General features: G+C 33.1%; 1 long non-coding RNA gene across 1 annotated transcript; it reads right to left on the bottom strand.

Moving 5' to 3' along the window:
- Positions 1-1,354: 1,354 nt before the first annotated feature.
- Positions 1,355-14,971, bottom strand: LOC149784494 (uncharacterized). The gene is made up of 4 exons (XR_016414145.1): positions 14,782-14,971; positions 12,846-12,872; positions 10,050-10,097; positions 1,355-1,396 (listed from the first exon to the last, which is right to left on the bottom strand). It is a non-coding gene; the product is annotated as an uncharacterized LOC149784494 (long non-coding RNA).
- Positions 14,972-15,427: the final 456 nt, after the last annotated feature.

The following is a 15,427-nucleotide window of genomic DNA, read 5'->3' on the forward strand; positions in this document are numbered from 1 at the left end:
TTTTCCGCATGCGTAGAAAAGATGCCACCCACAATTGTTCTTTGATCACGTTTATTCCTTGCTTTTTTATCTTCCATGTGTTTGTTTTATTTCATCTGATTGTATACATAGTCTACCGATAGAAACAACAATTAACGCAGTGTTCCGTTCAGTTTTTAAGGGGGTCATGATTACAGCGTTGAGTGTAAAAAGCAATATGATTTTAATGAAATTTCTAGCTCGTACTCTTATCGCTAAATAATAACTCTCTGAAGATTTCATAGCCTGAAAACAAAATACACTTCCGTAACTTACTGAACGGAATGGATTAAATTTTCATATTTTAGAATATTTTGTTCTTCCAGAATTTCCCTTCTACGATAGAGAATCAAAATATTCATAACGATTGTCATTAGTTTTTAGAATCATAGTTCAATCTATGAAGAAGTCATAATAAACCTGCTAGAATATACATCAACGAACATGTCAATGTACCTTTGCATTCGTATCATGCGAAAATTAATATTCAATTTATTCAACATGTTAAGTGGCAAAACTACTTTGCACCATAAATATGATAAACAGATTTCAGCGTTAATAACAGACAGAGATTTTGACTAGATTATTTATGGCAATGAACAACATCCGGATTACGGTTCACGACCTGCTTATCTATTCAGTGTATCAAATTACTTACTTTGTTTCAAGCTCAGGAATCTATAGAATGAGCCTTTCCAACAAATCAGTTTACAACCCAAGCCTACATACACGTAGATGATACACACGCACATACCCACACATGACACATATTCTTTTAAATGAAATTGTTAGCACATTTTATTAGCTTTACTTAATAATTCCCTTAAGATTTAATATGTGCAAATCAGATACATTTTCAAAGTTTCTTAATAACGGGCGTTTTAGTTATTCTCTAACATTATGTTGTTTTGTTTTCAAAACGGGTTTTAATTTGCATTTATCGTAAAGACTCAATATATGAGCATCTTGTATTATTAATTTGCATATATCCTAAACGTGCAACAATATAGGCAAGAGTTTACATTTATGAACTGTGTTTCCTTCTGATATAACTTGTTCCTTTTGATATGAAAATGTGTTCGAAATCTTCTACAAGTAAACCAACAAAGCTACTTAATGCTGAATTAACTGCATACATAAATGACAATGTGAATGCTAAGGATTAAAAACCGGATACCGTATTACAACAAAATTACCTATTGAGAATGTGGTATGGTTTGGTTTGTCTTATGATCAACACTCTACGTTACAACCGACGCCCATCTAGACTTGCCAGAAACACAAACACACAGTTACTTATACCCACAAACGCGTGGGTATGTTAGAATATACTTACTGAATTTACTCTAGTCCATGATACATTTCTTTCAGTTCTAATCTGAAAAAACGAAATTAAAATGTTTTGCGCATGATATTTAACTAAGTTCACTAGACTTCCGTTTTTTATAGGTTACAAGTAACAAATGACCAGTTGTCACGGAGGAACAACTTGCTTGCTTTCACTTTGCCAAAAGACTTGGGAACTTTCTATGTAAGGGAAAGATAACGTCCATTTTGAAAATATATGTCCTCTCTCTAGTCAAAATATCTTATAGCCGAAGCAGAATTATTTGATACTTTCCGCAGAGAAAATATTCACCAGATTTTCAATTATGTTTGTACATGCATGAAAAGATATGTTATGCCCCTACATGGAATTTTACTGCAACCAAACCTTTTCAAAAGAACAAAACAATGAAATGGAAACCAGTGGGGGGTGTCCTTCAGCCCACATTCTATCATGAATAATAGCGCACACTTTAAACTGACTGTTTTCTTTCATACCTTATATATATATATATATATATAGATATATATATATATATATATATATATATATATATATATATATATATATATATATATATATATATATCTAATTATTCTAAAAGACTCACTGAGGTCAGTGAAACTAACTTTGCAATTTAAAAGGGGGCAGGGGCGTTGCGTACTGGACATCACTGTTTGACTAAAACCGTTCGTAAATTAAGACATTTCGAATTTCCTAAAAGTTGCTGAATTACTCATGCAATGATTTAAGGATTTGGACATACCATAATGGATATATACGGATATATATGTATCAATAAGGTAGGAATTTCAGTTTGTGGGAAAAAGGGGGTCTTTATTAAAAGGGGGCTTCTGTTAGAATAATTAAAGTATATATATATATATATATATATATATATATATATATATATATATATACATGTGTGTGTGTGTGTGTGCCAATGAGAAAACTAGCCATATTGTGATTTAAATTCTAGGATTATACAAGAACAAGACGATACCTATTAATATGTTAATATATTCAACGCGTACCATGTGTCATCATCCTTGATGCAGAGATTAGTATTGACATGGGTCTGATATCTATTTCGAGTTATATAATGACTTTGTAATGGTGTCAACCTTTTATAACTTGTATCTTAAAGCGTTCCTATTTTTGATCAATATGTACAAGATTCATTTGCTTGCTGTACATGGGAAGTAATTTTTATCGAACCGTGTCTCGACTGAAGCGTATGTATCTCCGATATTTGTGAAGGAGAGGATGGCTGGTTTTGTAGTATATGCTGAAGCTTGAATCCGTACAATCGAACCTCGAATAAATTGTTTCATTGGATCAAAAATCCAATTGGGCGTTCTCTTCTCACTTTTTGTGCCAAAATTCCCACGATTCGTCTAAATCTGAACGTCACGTAAAAGTTCATTAATTTTGTCAGCTGATGGTTCATTGAGTGCTTAAATGTTTGTGTGTGGATTTGTGCGTTTTTGATTATGGAAACATACTACTGAATCCAGATAGGCTTCTGACATCAATATCACAGAACGGAAATAGTAAATAATTTTAATTCAGCACATATACCTGGTAGCTATCAATCCGCATTGTTCTTACGACTCCATGGTCTTAAACTAGGCAACAAGATAGCAAGGAATTAAAATCAACGAAATTTATTTCTCTTAGTTACAAAGTGAATATTTAGGAGCAAATTGAATTAATGTGAATCAAATCCGAAAAAATCATAAATGCTCCATCACCGTCCAAAGGTACAGAATGTTCCGAATTAATTATAATAATCCTGAATGTGTTGATGTATGAATAGTCTTGAAAAGGCTGATCTGCCAACTGTCTGGAATGTGTTGATTTACCAATAGTCTTGAATAGGCTGATGTACCAACAGTCTTGATGTATCATAATGATAAAATCCAGAATAACTTTGAATGAATCCACAATAATCAGAAAATAGTTTTCTCGTGGAAAGGTCAATGAGCACATTGTAATTCCAATGAATAATTCTTAAATAAATGATTCCTATCAAATTATGCCTGAACACAACTGAAAATGAGTCCACACACTAATCTTAAGATAGGAAGTAATAGTTTTGTTTACCTCAGGCTTATATACAAACCCAGGACACAATACAAATGACCCGGATGTTGGTCACAAATTCGCTTCCAGAACATTCTACACCTTGAACTCAGATATTAGTAAAGAACCTGACAAAAAAACCAAGAGAATTCTTAGGAAGGTCAAACCTCGTCTCACAGTTGCTGACAAAGGAAATGTACACAAAACAAATTTTTAATATACATAACACTTTACCTCATATACAAAAAGAAGATTTATACGATATTTCTTTCATTGTATATTCGTCAAATATTTATATGTTACTATAATACTTAAAATTACATAGAAATGTAATTCTTATAAATGAGACAAAATATACATAAGGCAATACACTACTTATGTATGCGTGATGAAAGTACATTTGGTCTGCAGATGCTTCGGTCCTCGGCCTGCACTTCCCAGCCATCGGGTGAAATGTCACATGCTTTCATGTCCCTCTTGCACACATCCTTGAAACGGAGTGAGGGGCGGCTGACTCTTCTTGTGCCAGTTGCCAGCTGTCCATATAGGATGTCCTTATGCTGGGGATACTTGCACGCTGCAGGATCTCGCTGTATGGGATACGGTCTTGCCGGCTGATTTTCAGGATACGTTTTAGGCACCGTATATGGAAGGAGTTGAGCCGATGTTCTTGCCTCATATAGGTGCTATAGGTCTCACTTCCATATAGGAGGGTACTGAGAACGCAGGCATATTCCCTTGCTGTGCCTAATGTGATTGTTGTTTTCCTGCAACCTCAAGCTCAATCCAACTATGATTTTGTTTTGCATTGTGTTAGTAACGTTAAGGTGTTTATGATCTCCGACTACAAAAGTAAGAGAAAAAAATTGAACTAATATACACTTCAAAAGTGTTTTAAAGTTAATATCAAATCCAAACATTCCTTCTCGATTGTGAAAGACTTTATTTGTTTAGCTTTTTAGACCAATAGCTCACTGAATGATTCACGCCATTTTTAACTTCGTGAGTCAATAAAACATAAATCCTTACATCATTTGCATCAACAACGCTTTAAATAATTGACTCAGATTGGACATGAAATAACTAGTGCACACCTAATATGGCGCTTACTGTATCAAAACCCTCCTGGCATTTTTCAGACCAGTAGAAGAGCGCCAAATGAAACGCAATCCGCCTTTATTGTGACTTGAACCAGTCATAAACCTTTGCTAGTGCCTAATGTTATTGATATGAAAAAAAAATATTCTCGCTTTAATTTGATCTTGAATAGGACACTAAGAATATTACAAAAGAAACTTTATAAGATATTTTTGTCCTACCCATATGCCTGTTGTAATCAAGGCATAGAAATGAAAGCCACAAACATCTCGCATATATATGTTACTTATGTTTTCCATTTCGATGACATTTTACTTTGTGAGGATAACTTCTAAATGTGATAAAGGCTGCTAAGATTGCATCAAACCTCTCCAAAAATATTTTGTATCCAAAGAACAGCCTCAATATTATTCTAATAGTAGTCGTAAGCTGAAATACCTGTTATTCAGAGAGTTCTTCAGGAATCAGGGCAGTCAATGCCTTTTACATATTATTTTCACACAGACGTTATTGGTGATCTACTTCTAATAAAGTATCAAACAATCTTAATAATAGTCTTTCAAAACGTTAAACTACAGACAAGGATATACCAGTGGTGCATGCTGCAGGGAACGCGTGGGAACGGCGTTTTCTTATTTTGTTGCGATTTCCCTTACTTTTGATGCTCTCGCCATTCTCGCCTATCCACCCACCCGCATATAAGTCGCATGTCAGCGCTCACTTCTTTATTACCTTCTCTCACGTCCTTATTTAGCACTACACCACTAGTAAATACTAAACGTTTTCCTTTCCGTGTAAGCCTTGCATATCAGTAATTGATCTTAACATAATGTGCTAAACATCAAAAACCAAAAGGCAGCGGAGTTTAATTGAAATGCTTCCATGTGCTAAATTAAAAACATTTAATATTTCCGTTTTGTTCTATTGATGTCAGAAGCCTATTTAAATTCAATACTTTGTTACATAATTGTCTAAAAGCTTGAATACATTATTAAACTATTGCTTAGAACATCATACACAACCCATGTATCTGTTTCCATAATCAAAAACGCACAAATCCACACACAAACATTCAAGCACTCAATGAACCATCAGCTGAGAAAATCAGTATATTTTTACGTGATATTTACATTTAGACAATCGTGGGAATTGTGGCACATACAGTAAAGAGAAAACGCCCAATTGGATTTTTGATCCAGTGAAACGACTTATTCGAGGTTCAATTGTACGGATTCAGCCTTCAACATATACTACAAAACCAGCATCCTCTCGTTCACAAATATCAGAGAAACATACGCTTCAATCGAGACACGGTTCGATAGAAATTACTTCCCATGTACTGCAAGCAAATGAATCTTGTACATATTGATTAAAAATAGGAACGCTTTAAGATAAAAATTATAAAAGGCTGACACCATGACAAAGTCATTACGTAACTCGAAATAAATATCAGACCCATGTCAATAGGAATCTCTGCATCGAGGATGATGACACATGGTACGCGTTGAATATATTAACATATTAATATGCATCGTCTTGTTCTTGTATAATCCTAGAATTGAAATCACAGTATGGCTAGTTTTCTCATTGGCACAGACACACACAAACACACACACATACACACACTCATGTATAAACGTAATGAAGCAAGGGCTTACCTTCGATTCTACACCCTGCTTGCACTGGACAATACATTCACTGTGATAGTGAATTCTCGTACAATCGCAATGAACGTTTGATTTCAAAACATACGAAATGACAGATATAAACACTAATAAAGAAGGCGTTTAGAAAACAAAGATGGAAGTAGGTATCGCAGCGTTCTCCTTCTCGCGTAACCCTGACATTTCAGCCAAAAACCAAAACATAATTTGCGAAGCATCAAGGCAAATTCAGTCTGATATACAATAAAATGCTTTTGGAAGCCTCACACATGTATATATCAAACTATATGTATAAAATGTATAAATAAACTGTCATCTTAAGGACATAAAGCCATTTGGCCTATAACACAAATTTGTTTCGTAATTGAAAAAGTACTTGCAAAATCATCAACATTCAGCATAATAAATTTAGTGTTATATCTTTTCGTAATGAAACAAACTCACATACAAACGCTTAGGAAAACAAACGTACTCTCAAATCACACACACACACAGACACACACACATTCATAAATCATGACATTTACATCTTCATGACATTGCACATTTAGGGAAAGTTAATTTTGAATCAATTTTATACATTGCCTACTCGTTAGGTCCATCTATTTAGATTCATTACCCGACATGAGTATCTGATATTTTATCCAAATAAAATATTCTTTAGATGTTTTATTTCCGAGCATATGGTATCAAAGATTTATTTTGCCAGGATTTTATTTTCTTCGATTCTTTGATTTGAGTAATGTCCAAATAGGATTGTTCCAATCCTATCCGTCAATATTCTTCATTGATCGGCCGGATGTCTAGCTTGATATATTTAAGCAAAAAAACTCATTGTTTTACAAACATATTTCCTATTCCACTTGGTTCTCTCATCAACCCCAATAACAAATGAAATAAAAAAATGAGGATGATGACATAAACTCTTGGAATAGTGGGATATAAAGGGACCTCATTACCCGAATGGAATTCATGATCGAATGCAATATTTTATTGGAGATTCAATTGTACGGTTTCAGCCGTCAAAATATACTACAAAACCAGACATTCTTTCGTCCACAAATATAGCAGAAACATTCGCTTCAGTCATTACTGGGTTCAATAAAAATTACGTCCCATGTACTTTCATCCAAATAAACGTTGCACAGAATATTGAAACATAGGAATGCTTCAACATACAAGTTTTAAAAGGCTAACACCATGATAAAGTCATTATGAAACTTGAAATAAATATTAGCTTTTCCGATATGTAAATAAATATCATACCCAAATGCATCGAGGATAATGACATACGCGTGAATTAACTTATAAGTAGGCATCGTCTTGATGCTGAATACTCATAGAACTTAAATGATAATATGGCTAGTGACTCACTGGAACACATATATACAGCGTTTAAATGTAAACATCTTTAAAAGATATCGAAATAAACACGACCAAAAACTGATGTGCAAAAACAAACAAATCAGCAGGACACCAAAGCACACAGATCACCAATTATTGTCACTTTACGACTAATTCAAGTGTACTGGTATTAACATTAAGAAAACACAAAATACTGGTATAAAACGTTTACGACTTTTCTTTTCTCATATATATGAGATCAATGTAATCAAACTCTGCAAATACATCACGTACTTCAAAAGCGACAGAGCGTGGGATATCTATTTCCATTGTGATGATATCTGAGACGCAGATAATACTTTATAAATGTGAGGGAGACTATTTATTTTCCATGAATCGCATCATTTCAACGATTCTCCAATATAATGTCTGTCCGTAGAACATAGTCCATGCAGAAAATCAAGAGACATCCTTTCTAAACGTGACAATGCAGAGATGGAAATATAAAACGCGACGTTTTCATTTTCATGTAATCCTCACATTTCAGCCATTGACATTTATTTCCTAAACATTAATTCAAAACAAGGCGCATATGAACCGAAATACTTTTGGAAGCCTGGCACGCGCTGAGATCAAAACATTTCAATATAACTTCCTGTCATGTTTAAGACGGAAACAAATATCGACTAAAACAACCCGTATCGCGAAATTTACCTATTCAAGATATTGCGAATTTAAAACATCCCGCATATAAATTAATACTGGTACTTATTTCCGTAAGTAAACAATGCGTAGCGAGACACACACAAACTCACACGCAATCCCTCTCTGCCTCTCTCTCCCTCGCACTGGGAAACACACACGCAAACACGCACACACACATACATATATACACATGCAAACACGCACACATACACATTCAAGCACGCACACATACATACACACAAACACACACAGATATATATATATATATATATATATATATATATATATATATATATATATATACATTTATCCTTACAGTTTCGACATTCGATACTTCTTCGCATTGAAAAGAAAGATATTTAACACTTAAATTCATTGCATAACAACACGCAGTTTAAGTTTCAAAATATATTAAACAAAGATATGAAAATGATGAAGATGACATAAACTCTTGGAATTGAGGGATATAAAGGGCCGTCATTAATGGAATGGAATTTATGACCTAATGAAATATTTTATTTTAGTTTCGATTGTACGGATTCAACCATCAGCATATACTACAAAACCAAACATTCTTTCGTTAACAAATATCGTAGAAACATTCGCTTCATTCATTACAGTGTTTAATAAAAAATTATGTCCATGAACTTGCATGCAAAAGAACGTTGTACAAATTAATTAAATATTGGAACGCTTTGAGATATAAGTTCAAAACGTCTGACACCATGACAAAGTCATTATATAGTTTCAAATAAATATTCAACCCTGTCAGTACACAATTCTAGCATCGAGGATAATGACACATCGTACGCGCTAAACATATTAACTTATTAATATTCATCGTCTTGTTGAATAATCCTAAGATGAAAATCATAAAACTTCTAGAGTTGTCATTGGAACACACATTCAGCATTTCAATTAATAAATATATACAAGAAAATCGATCAAAGCACGACTAAAAAAAGACACGCAAAAACAAATGATTCGACAGAACACCAAACGACATTGACCCGCCATTATTGTAACTTTACCTTTCGTGAAACTGCAGTGGTAGTAAAATTAACAAAGCACAGAGAGATTTATACAAAAACTGTACAACTCCTCTCTTGTCATATTTTATCCATTGACCATAACTTGTTATTCATCAAGACAAAACTATGCGGACATGATTTGAAATACTATTCGAAGTCTGATACATGCAGACATGTAACATTTAAGTTTTATATCCTGTCATATTTGGGACGGAAACCTATCTCGCCTACAAAAAATTTCTTTTGTAATCCAGGAAAAACATGCAAAAACACATCGATATTTTGCTTAAGACACTGTCCACTACCCATATAATTTTACAATATTCGCCGGTATCGTGACATTTACCTTTTCATGATATTGCACATTTAAACATCGTGCATAAATATTAATACTGGTATATGCTAGCGATAAGAATCGCAAACAAACCTATCCACACACAGACACACATGCAGTTTCTCTGTCTCTATCTCATATATATTTATAGGTATATGAAATGTATATACTTACCTGTAAAATCCCTGTTCCAGATGAGACATTGTATCCGCGTTGAAGAAAAAAAATTAATACCTGTATACATCACCGTAATGAAACACATACATACACACATACAGACACACAACCAAACTGTCTGTTTTCTTCTCACTCTCTTCCTCTCGCAAAGATATATATATATATATATATATATATATATATATATATATATATATATATATATATATATATATATATATATATATATAGATAGATAGATAGATAGATATCTCGTATTTAGTTACCTTTGAATCCCTTGAATCCCATGTATCCAATCGGACAGGTAGAGGGCACTGAAGATATTAATTTATTCAATTTTCGAAATAATTGTCCTTTCTATAATTAATAATGTTGACTGAAAGAGATCTATATAATGATATCTCAGTGCAAGATTATATATCAATAATATCGTTATGTTTAAGTAAATGTGCTAAAATAAAGTCTGGTTTATTTTCTTCTAACTATTCAAGTCCAAATTATCTTTCCTCCACAAATTCTATTTACACAGGAATAAGGCTGTCATATTAGCAACATCTACAATGCTTTCAATCTTGAATTCTCTAACTTAATTAATATATATCATCTTGTCGCTTAATAATGTCAAACCTGAAATAAGAATCAGGTTTGTCTTCTTATTCCAACACATATATTTGAATTCATACATGCATATTTCTAAAGCTCACATTACAGACAGCGAAATACACACATAACGTTTCTCGTTCCATGAAAAACCGCCCATTTCAGCCATTGGCCTTAGCACAATTTGCCAAACACCAAGTCAAAACCAGGTGGACTAGAATTGAAATAATTTTGGAATCCTGACGTGTGCACAGATCAAGATAACTAACTTTTCCTTCCCGTGATCTCTAGCAAAGAAACCTATCGGGCCTACAATAACTTTGTTTCCTGATGCAGGAAACTCTTGTTAACATTACCAAACTCCAGCTTCGAGCTGAAGAAAAATAAATGTAATATTTAAATTCAGTGCACAACACAGTGCAGTTTATGTGTCAAAGGATATAAAACTAGGATAATAACACTTCTAACGAACACGTATAAATAAGCATTTCACAACATTTCCAAAACGAGGCAATATCCCTCCGCATCGTGATATTTACCTCTTCATGACATTGTACATTTAGCGAAAGTTAGTGTTTTCAATCTGATACATTTCCTAATCGTTACGTCCATTTCTATTTTATTCAGATTCATTATCTAACAGGGATATTTAATATTTTCTCCAAAGACAATAGTTAGGCTTCCAATTTTCGAGCATATTGTATCAAAGATTTATGTTTCAATATTGCATTTTATTCCAAGATGTGCGTAATGTCCAAACATAAGTCTTTCATTCCTATCTGTCAATATTCGTCACTGATCGGACAGGCATCAAGGTTGGGATATTTAAGCACATAACTCATTGTTCTACAAATTTATTTCCTATTCAACTTTGTTCTGTGATCTACCCCAATAAGGTATGAGACATGAAAATGATGATGATGACATAAACTCTTGGAATTGTGCGATATAAATGGACTTCACTACGACGAATATAATTTACGATGTAATGAAATATTTTATTCCAGGCTTGATTGTACGGATTCAAAAATCAGCATATGCTACAAAATCAACATCATTTCATTCCCAAATATCAGTAAAAAACATTTGCTTTAGTCATTGCCCGGTTCGATAAAAATTACTTCCTATGATCTTCCGTACAAATGAACGTTGTACAGATTAACTGAAATAGGAACCCTTTCAGATAAAAGTTCTAAAAGGCTGATACCATGACAAAAATAATTATGTAATTTGAAATAAATATTAGCCCCTATCAGTACCCAATCTAAGAATCGAGAATGATGACGCATCGTACGCGCTAAACATATTAACTTATCAATATGCATCGCCTTGTTGTTGAATCATCCTAAAAACATTAAATCATAATGAGGTTAGTTCTCCTATTGGAAAACGCACACACAGCATTAAAATTTAAAAATATAACAAGAAGATAGATATACACACGACTCCAAAAAGACATGCAAAAAATAGAGAATTCAGCTGAACACCATACGACTTTGATCCGCCATTATTGTAACTTTACCTGTCATGAAATTGCTTTAGTAGTAAGGTTAATAAAGCACAAGGATATCTATATAAAGCTTTTACAACCTCTCTCTTGTCACACATATGATATCGATGCAATCAAACTATGTAAATATGTCGCGTACTTCAAAAGCGACAGAGAGTGCGGATATATATTTACTAACAACTTCCATTCCGGTCATATTTGAGAGACAGATAATACTTCTAAATGTGACAGAGACTATTCCTTTTGCATGCATGGCACCATTGCAAACATTCTCCAATATATTGTCTGTCATAAGAACATAGCCCATACCGCACATCTAGAGACATCCTTTCTAAACGTGCCAATGCAGAGATAGAAATATAAAACGCAACGTTTTCATTTTCATGTAATCCTCACATTTCAGCCATTGACAATTCTTTGCTAAACATTAATTCAAAACAAGGCGGATATGAATTGAAATATTTTTGGAAGCCTGGCACGCGCTGAGATCAAAACATTTCAATATTATTTCCTGTCATGTCAAAGACGGCAACAAATATCGACTAAAACAAATTTGTTTCGCAATGCAAGAAACACTTGCAAGAAGGATCAATATTTTGCTTAAGACACAGGCCATGACCATATAAATTTACAATATCCGCCCGTATCGCGAAATTTACCTATTCAAGATATTGCGTATTTAAAACATCCCGCATATAAATTAATACTGGTACTTATTTCCGTAAGTAAACAATGCGTATCCAGACACACACAAACTCACACGCAATTCCTCTCTGCCTCTATCTCTCTCGCATTGGAAAACACGCAAACACGCACACATACATACACACACATGCAAACACGCACACATACACACATACACATTCAAGCACGCACACATACATACATACACACAAACACACACACACACACACATATATATATATATACACATGTATACATTTATCCTTACAGTTTCGACATTCGATACTTCTTCGCACTGAAAAGAAAGATATTTAACAGTTAAATTCATTGCATAACAACATGCAGTTTAAGTTTCAAAATATATTAAACAAAGATATGAACGCTAGCAACGAACACGTATAAATAAGCATTTCATATTTCCAAAAAGGAGAGAATTTCCCTCCGCATTGTGACATTTATCCCTTTACGACATTGCACATTTAGGAAAAGTTATATATTTCAATTTGTTACATTGCCTAGTGGTTATGTCTATATATATTTTATTCATATTCATTACCTGACATGAGTGTTTGTTAATTTCTTCAAAGATAATCTTCTTTAGATTTTTAATTTTCGAGCATAGGGTAACAAATATTTATTTTCCTGGATTGTATTTTATTCTATTATTTGAATAATTTCCAAATAATGTTGTTTCATTCCTATCCGTCAATATTCCACATTGATCCGCCAGACATCAAGTTTCCGATATTTAAGCATATAATTCATTATTTTACAACTATATTGTCTATTCCACTTTGCTCTGTGATCTACCCCAATAACGTATGAGATATGAAAATGATGAAGATGACATAAACTCTTGGAATTGAGGGATATAAAGGGCCGTCATTAATGGAATGGAATTTATGACCTAATGAAATATTTTATTTTAGTTTCGATTGTATGGATTCAACCATCAGCATATACTACAAAACCAAACATTCTTTCGTTAACAAATATCGTAGAAGCATTCGCTTCATTCATTACAGTGAATTATGTCCATGAACTTGCATGCAAAAGAACGTTGTACAAATTAATTAAATATTGGAACGCTTTGAGATATAAGTTCAAAGCGTCTGACACCATGACAAAGTCATTATATAGTTTCAAATAAATATTCAACGCTGTCAGTACCCAATTCTAGCATCGAGGATAATGACACATCGTACGCGCTAATACATATTAACTTATTAATATTCATCGTCTTGTTGAATAATCCTAAGATGAAAATCATAAAACTTCTAGAGTTGTCATTGGAACACAATTCAGCATTTCAATTAAAAAATATATACAAGAAAATCGATCAAAGCACGACTAAAAACAGACACGCAAAAACAAATGATTCGACAGAACACAAAAAGAATTGACCCGCCATTATTGTAACTTTACCTTTCGTGAAACTGCAATGTTAGTAAAATTAACAAAGCACAGAGAGACTTATACAAAAACTGTACAACTCCTCTCCTGTCATATTTTATCCATTGACCATAATTTGTTATTCATCAAGTCAAAACTATGCGGACATGATTTGAAATACTGTTCGAAGTCTGATACATGCAGGCATGTAACATTTAAGTTTTATATCCTGTCATATTTGGGACGGAAACCTATCTCGCCTACAAAAAATTTCTTTTGTAATCAAGGAAAAACTTTCAAAAACACATCGATATTTTGCTTAAGACACTGTCCACTACCCATATAATTTTACAATATTCGCCGGTATCGTGACATTTATCTTTTCATGATATTGCACATTTAAACATCGTGCATAAATATTAATACTGGTATATGTTAGCGATAAGAATCGCAAACAAACCTATCCACACACAGACACACATGCAGTTTCTCTGTCTCTATCTCATATATATTTATAAGTATATGAAATGTATATACTTACCTGTAGAATCCCTGTTCCAGATGAGACATTGTATCCGCGTTGAAGAAAAAAAATTAATACCTGTATACATTACCGTAATGAAACACATACATACACACATACAGACACACAACCAAACTGTCTGTTTTCTTCTCACTCTCTTCCTCTCGCAAAGATATATATATATATATATATATATATATATATATATATATATATATATATATATATATATATATATATATATATATATATATATAGATAGATAGATAGATATCTCGTATTTAGTTACCTTTGAATCCCTTGAATCCCGTGTATCCAATCGGACAGGTAGAGGGAACTGAAGATATTAATTTATTCAATTTTCGAAATAATTGTCCTTTCTATAATTAATAATGTTGACTGAAAGAGATCTATATAATGATATCTCAGTGCAAGATTATATATCAATAATATCGTTATGTTTAAGTAAATGTGCTAAAATAAAGTCTGGTTTATTTTCTTCTAACTATTCAAGTCCAAATTATCTTTCCTCCACGAATTCTATTTACACAGGAATAAGGCTGTCATATTAGCAACATCTACAATGCTTTCAATCTTGAATTCTCTAACTTAATTAATATATATCATCTTGTCGCTTAATAATGTCAAACCTGAAATAAGAATCAGGTTTGTCTTCTTATTCCAACACATATATTTGAATTCATACATGCATATTTCTAAAGCTCACATTACAGACAACGAAATACACACATAACGTTTCTCGTTCCATGAAAAACCGCCCATTTCAGCCATTGGCCTTAGCACAATTTGCCAAACACCAAGTCAAAACCAGGTGGACTAGAATTGAAATAATTTTGGAATCCTGACGTGTGCACAGATCAAGATAACTAACTATTCCTTCCCGTGATCTCTAGCAAAGAAACCTATCGGGCCTA

The sequence above is a fragment of the Sinohyriopsis cumingii genome, chromosome 14, assembly GCF_028554795.1.
Source record: "Sinohyriopsis cumingii isolate HCF-2022 chromosome 14, ASM2855479v2, whole genome shotgun sequence".
Taxonomy (NCBI): domain Eukaryota; kingdom Metazoa; phylum Mollusca; class Bivalvia; order Unionida; family Unionidae; genus Sinohyriopsis; species Sinohyriopsis cumingii.